Raw genomic sequence first — 7,806 nt, forward strand, 5'->3', positions numbered from 1 at the left:
AAATCTGAGGGCTTGCTGAATGAGACATAGTTGTTATTCAAGTCAAGTCAAGTCACCTTTATTTATATAGCACTATAAACAAAACAGATTGTGTCAAAGCAACTGAACAACATTAATTAGGAGAACACTGTGTCAATAATGCAAAATGACAGTTAAAGGCAGTTCATCATTGAACTCAGTGAGGTCATCATGCAGCTCGATTCAGTTTAAATAGTATCTGTGCAATCATTTGCAATCAAGTAAATGATATCGCTATAAATGAAGTGTCCCCAACTAAGCAAGCCAGAATGGAGAATGGAGAAAAAGCCTTGGGAGAAACCAGGCTCAGTTGGGGGGCCAGTTCTCCTCTGACTAGACGAAACCAGCAGTCCAAGCAGTCTAAGGTTATTCCAGAGTTTAGGCGCCAAATATGAAAAGGATCTGCCGCCCACAGTTGACTTTGATATTCTAGATATTATAAAGTTGCCAGAGTTTTGAGAATGCAGCGGACATGAGGACTGTAATGTGTAACTTTATTTTTTCGCACATATGAAAATGGATAGCTACGGTTTGTAATAACCTGTATTTTGATAGAGGGGTGAGTAAGTGACTTTTATATTGTATGAATAGATTTAGCAGTTTTATTAGGATTACCATTCTGACAGGTTGACATAAATGGCTTAATCTCTACTGAATTAATTATTTTCCCTTTTAATAGAGACAGAGAAGAACATCATATAAATTTTGAACCACATGTAATAGTCTATGCAGGCGATGCATGGGCCTCTTTTATACTAATTATTATTATTATTATTATTATTATTATTATTATTATTATTATTATTATTATTATTATTATTATTATTATTATTATTATTATTTTGATCGGAAAACAGTCAGACTGCACTTGGAAAATGGAATATAAAGTTCAAGTTTATAATTTACATTTTTTTAAATTATGTTATTGTATTATAACATTTATAAAAGTAAATCAAATAATTGTTTTTCAATTGAATGCTCAAAATACATTATTAAGGTAGCACTTTACAATAATTAACTAACACGTTAATACACTTTAATTAATTAACTAACATTAATCTAACCATATATTGTAAACTGTTACAATTAATTGTTATTAAAGTATATATATATATATATATATATATATATATATATATATATATATATATATATATATATATATATATATATATATATATATGTTCACAAAAATGCTGGAAAAAAAAAGCAAGCAAGTGTGCATTATTTGGCGTGGCAGCCAATACAAATAATAACCGTTTCCTTATATTACCTAAATCCTGCGTTTGTACCAGGCTCGGTTGCAGAATCACATCTGTGCTTCTGAAATGATAATCTTTTTCATTATAGTGTAGTAGTTAGCTTTGTCTGTGTCGTATGTGGATGATTGTAAGGCATCAAGTTGTATTTAAATTCTAAATATATTATCTTAAACATCATGCAGAGAGTGCTCCTTTTAAATTTATTAAAAACTGTCACTCATTCATCACGATCTCACAAAGTAAAAAAAAAAAAAATAGATTTTGTCTTTGTTAGAAAGAAGTTACAAGCATGACAGATCTCACCACTGGCCTCTGGCGCCGGGCCTGCACTGGACTACACTTAAAAATTATATTAACAGCTGAGTCACAATTGTTCCTTTTGGGTCGTAGAGGTAAAGATTGGCCTTTCTGCTTGTAGCTACATTATCTAAATGTGCAGTCATAGATGGTCACCGAGCAGAGTAGAAATTCCCAGCACAACCTCTTAATGTCTGACTGAGAAAGCATCATTTCTCTCCTGTCAGGTTATATTGAAAAAGAGTTGCCTCAAATTCCATTGCAGACATTTTCTTATTCCTGTTTCCTAAATGGATTACTTATGCCAGTCATTAGATATGTCTGAAAGCTCAGCTTTGCTAAAATCACAATTTTTTTTTTGTGAACATCTCAGCTTTGTCATTGGATGTGATGACATGTGTAGGTATATGGCCTTTTTTTGTTAAAGGGGTTATAACACACACAGTTTTGGCCAATCTCATGTTAATCTTGAGTATCTAGTATTACATCCTTCATATCTCTGAAGAGTCCTAGTTTTATTCAGATTTATGAAAGAAAGATAAAGCTTTAAGCTTCTCTCTGAAAACTGCTGAGCACCTGGAGGCATGCCATGGGCGGAGCTAAAGAGTCACAAGCACTTATGTATCGATTGCCAACAAAACACAGAAATTTGATGCAGTTTTACTTACCGTTTGTGGTTCGGACTCATTCCCAGGGATCTTTATTCTGCTGCATCTTTCAGTATCAAACGATGTTGCCTATCCAATGTCGAATTAGGCTTATTTATAAAACATTTGTCACCGTAATGATGGGAAAAAACTAATACACTTGCAAAACTCAATTGCTGTCCCAGGAAAACAAACTGCATCCACTGTCCCATCCACTGTTCCACTCATACAAACTTACTAAATTAGTTTTGAAACTTTGACCTAGTTTAGCTTCAGAAATCAACTATTTAAAATATAAATAACTCAGAATGCATGAAATATTAAAGCACTTATTCAATGATAAAATGTTTATTATTTTATCTCTAAAGCTGTCTAAATCATGCTTTTAAAGTGGGACTTGGTCATTCCTGTCTCATAGTACCTTTCGAACTCTGTTAAAAAAAAAAAAAAAAATATATATATATATATATATATATATATATATATATATATATATATATATATATATATATATATACTTGTGCTGTAATTGAAGGAAGACTTTTTATAAAAGGATTTGCCAGACTCAAGCTTAGACAATTTATTAATTATAAATTGATTATTTACACAATGGAAAGAAAATGAACAGGATGCCTAACAGGATGGAGTCTTAACAGGATGTAAATAAAGATCTAAAGTTAACCACTGCACAGTTAGGGATTGGAAATTAGATTACATTAAATATTACATTAATATTCAAGAAATATCACAAAAGGATGGGAAATTATATATAGGACCTGCAAAATATGCAATTAAAAATAAACTGTATTGTTTTTACTTCGAGAAAACAATTTGTCCTGTTCTGGTAATCATCATTTATGTAAAAAGGAATAAGCAGTATTAAAGATAGATAAAACAGATAATGTTTTATAAATATTGTTGTTATAATGGTTGAAAGTCTTTCTACAGCCTGAAAGCGATCAGTAATTTATCTGGTCTATTTATACTTATATATTCTGTGGAAGTCTCGGGACGGTAAATTGTTTATCCAATCACTGCATTCAGTCTGGATGCAATGATAGGATGTCCTACCTACCAATAGTGAATGTTTGGTGCATGGCTTATGTAGAAAGTTGAGTCAGAAGGTTATTTTAGATGGTAATTTCTGTGACAGAAGCGCAAAACTTTCCAAAATACACAGGGACAGACAACGGGGTAAATCAAGGGTAAACACTGGCAGTGTTTTTACAAGTTGGATGAATTTGCTGTAATGTTTGGGTTTCAATCCATATGACGAAGAGTTTCCCGACAGGGTTTCTCGACGGGAAAGCTAAACTTCAAGTTAAAAGTATTCCTAATATGTTGGAAGCTTAATTGAAAGTAGCCTAATTTTACTTGTTGAGATGTACCTTCACTTTTATAGACCCATAAGAGCTGTGTTTGTGATGTTTGAGTTGGGGGAGGCATAAGGCGAGAAAGGTGTATTTGTGGAGGTTGTTTGAAATACGCTTAAGTTTTGAAATGTTAGTTCCACTAGATGACGCTTTTAGCGCTGACACGTGTAACTGTTACTCCACCTTTGATTTCAATTAAAAACAGCCCTGAATTGTATGTTTTTTGCAAACCCACCCCCAAAAAGTAGATGAAAGCACTTGTGTTATTATTTCTTTCTGATTTTAAAGTTGTTTGGATTTCTAGCACAGTTGCTGTCAATAGCGCCCAAGTTGTATTTAAAGTGTTTTAAACCGACAATACTTAAAATGATTATTTTTTTAAGTTTAGCTGGCTTACTATTTGTAAATTCACTTATTTTTCCTCTTGGCCACTGGGCTTGCTACAAGGTCATAACATCCAAATAAGTAATTTTTTACTGTCCCTAGGGGCTGCAGCTAGTTTATTATAAACAAGAGATGATTGAGACTCATGCTCTGGTGTTGACTGATTAAACTTTGTTGGCCAGGACAAGTGAAAATCCCATGGTGAGCATCTCTTCTCTGCGGAGTGTGGGAGGCAGATTGGAAAGTGTCATGGGAGATGTACCTCAAAGGTACACTTTTTGCTGTTATTGCTATTTCTGAACACACCAAGGGAGAATATCACAGCTATTTGGCACCTTCTTAAAGTGGTCTTTAATATCCATGTTTAATTGAGTAAATTACCATTCCAAAGATCAGTCTGTTTTGATTTTATCCTGGCATTTATGTGATCCGGCTGTTCTCCTGTTTTTTATCATCTTTAGCACGTGTAGGTTTGTATAACATATTCATGACTTGTTCAGTCAATGGTGTAGCTGCTAAAAAAAGACTGTTCAGAATCCCAAGACACCAGACTAGCACAAAGTTGTCAGTATATTTAAACCAGAAAGACTTATAGGGCCATACAGCTTCACCAGGTCAACCTTCCCTTTCTGTCTTTCCTGCTCCCTTGACCCTGAGTGAAACGCATTGAGTCTTACCAATGAACTTTGGTCATGGTGTCTGTAATCTTCTTTCTATTAGCATCACAAAGGTACAGTTTCCTTCTTACTTTCTCTTGCTATTGATATTGAACAGGAGCACATCTTAATCCAGATGTCTGCATGAATGCTGAGTGCACCTTGAACCAACACTCAATACAGCCTCACTCAACTGCAAAAGCTTCTAGTAAGTAGGAGAAATGGTTTGACATTAGCATTCTGTGCAGATCAGGAAATGGAATTCTATGCAAATTACACTGACAGTAAATTGTTGTCATAAATCCCCCCTCCTTGCTTTTTCACAGTACAGTGAGAACTGTTAACTTGGCCAAGAAATTGACCTTGCAATAAATTTAAGCAGGGAGGGATTGACTTTTGACATATATAAATGTTTTGTATTTACAGGGCTGTTGGCTTTGGCCTGTTAAAGGTCAAAGTGTGTGTGAATGCGAGTTTGAGTATTGTGTGTGTGTGTGTGTGTGTGTGTGTGTGTGTGTGTGAGCAGTTGTTTGTCTATATTTATGACACAGGCAGGCAGCTTATGTTCTTCTTTGTCTTCTGTGCCACAAGGATGCACTGTTTTCGTTCAAATCAAAGCGTAAATACTTGTAAAAAAAACATATCCTTGTGGCGCGGCTGACACAGAAGAGTGTAAGCTCCCTACGTTCAGTTCAAATGTGGAGAGAAACAGAGGAGACGAATTGGTGCATAAAGTTGTTAATTTTATTTATTTGTGTACAAAAACTATTCTCATAGCTTCATAAAATTCAGATTGAACCACTGATGGCAGATGGACTATTCTGATGAAGTCTTTCATACTTTTCTGGACTTTGACAGTGTATTTTTACTTGGAAATCTATGGGACATTCACAAGGCTCCCGATTTTTATCCAAAATATTTTAAATTGTCTTCCGAAGATGAAAAAATCTTTTAGAGGTTTGGAACGAAATGGGGGTAAGTGATTAATGATAAAATTTAAATTTTGGTGTGGAGTATCGCTTTAAGTATTTAAATATAATAATAACATTGTACATAATATAAATAAATATCTAAATTATTTTTTTCAATGTTGTATGCATTTTTAATTTAATGAAAATAAATTACTTTTTAATTAAATTCAAACTTTTATGCACCAAGGTGTGTGGGTTCAAAAGTTGAAATAATATTGGAGATGAAGTGGGTCACCTCATGTGTGATAAGCTCTTAGTATCTGAGTACATGTGTGCATGTGTGTGTGTGTTTGTGTGTGCGCGCATTTCTGCACGTGTGTTTGACACCAACTGCACAGGTAGCTTGGTGCAGTTGGTCCAAGACCAGAGTAGAGCAGCTCAGCTCCAGAAAACTTCTGTCAAATAGCAGCTGGTTTAGTCTCAGTTTAGATGCAAGAGCTTAGTTCAAATGGAGATTGCTTAAAAAAAAAAACAAGCAAAATACCCATGTTACCCTAAAACACTATAGGGAACTTAACTCCTAGCAGTATCCTGTAGTTGTAAAATAAATAAAGTCTGTAACCACAGTGATACTGACTGAAGTAATTTCAAAGATGGCAACTTCAATAAAACTGGAATGTCTTACCACATTGACAAAATGTAATTTGAAAAATGTATTTGAATGCTTTATTTATATTTAACTGAGTGTAGAGCACAGCATTATGTTTTACTAAGAGTTTCATATTGAATCTAGGGGGTAAACTATTAGACTGTGGCTTTCAAATGTGGCTTTATCGAGCTCAACATCTGTGGCCCTAGCAGACATAACCAAACGCTATTGGCTACTTTAAAAAGGGGGTGGGGCTGCTCAATATGCCCTGTCCTCTCTTCCTTTTTAAAATAAAATTACGTCACCTCATAGAATAAGGCTACTTGTTTCAAGGCACTTCAGGGGACCTTTAAGCATTATATAATGTTTGTTAATGATTTGTAAAAAAAAAAATATATATATATATATATATATATTTATATATATATATATATATATATATATATATATATATATATATATATATATATATATATATATATATATACTTAGGATATATAAGGATAATATTTACATTGAAATTTAATGGGTAAATGTAAATCAGTTAAAAAAAAAAACTGTTAATTGCATGTCTAGTATTATTTGAAGACAGTAAATTATTTTTAGACCAAAGCAATACAGTTTGCTGAAATACTAATCCTTGACATGAGAAATCTGGATAATCCTTTCAAATGCTATAAAGCTGGCTCATAATTCAAAAAAATAAAATAAAAAAATAAAAAAATAAAAAAAACATTTTTCTTCAAAAGGAAAAATACAATTCTGTTTTCCAAGGAGCTGTTGTGTGACTCAAGGAGACAATATATGTAATAAAAGCCAAAAAAAGATGAAACGGAGTCAGGTGAGCATTGAAACTGGACACTTATTCTCTTATCTCCTAATAAAAAGGCCAGACCCTCTTCCCTGAAGTCTCTGTTACACACACACACCTAAGCTGCATTAATATTGTTAGCGACAATAACTAATAATAACAGATTAATCATGTTGATGATATTTGTGTGTGAGGGTGGCCCTTCAGGTCAGTGTGAAAATGAATGGGAAACTATGTGAGAGAAATATGAAAAGAGGGAGGGCACCCCTGTAAGGACGATAGCTGTGATTTACTCCTTGTCCTCATTAGTGCAGTCATGTGATGGGTCTAGCCCAGTCTGCCCTCTCCCTTGGCAGGCAGGGACAATTAAAGTCCATTAGAAGGAGCCACCAGCCCTGGGGGTCCAGAGCCACAGCTGCTGCTTCTCTTTTCTGTCTGCTTATGTTTTTCAAAATGGAGTGCAAGGCATGTGTTTTATCATACACCATTCCAGCATGATTCAAATGATTAGTTTAACCAAAGAGGTTTATGATACCTGAAAGCTATCATTCCCATTTCCATTTTGAGCCAATCACCTGATCCACAGGAAATTAGCAGCTTCAGTAGTGACTATCCTTAGCTGTGACATGAGAGGCAGCAGATGGGGAAAGAAAGTCCATTTCACACTTTCAAAAGCACTTTAAAAATCAGTTATTTTGGTGTTTCTTCCACTTTTCGCTCGTTCACATCCAATGGGTACATTTTTATTAGAGGAAACTTATTAGCATGCTTTCATCATTTTTGAAATGCATTTTATGT

This window comes from Carassius auratus, unplaced genomic scaffold, assembly GCF_003368295.1.
Source record: "Carassius auratus strain Wakin unplaced genomic scaffold, ASM336829v1 scaf_tig00008539, whole genome shotgun sequence".
NCBI classification, from domain to species: Eukaryota; Metazoa; Chordata; class Actinopteri; order Cypriniformes; family Cyprinidae; genus Carassius; species Carassius auratus.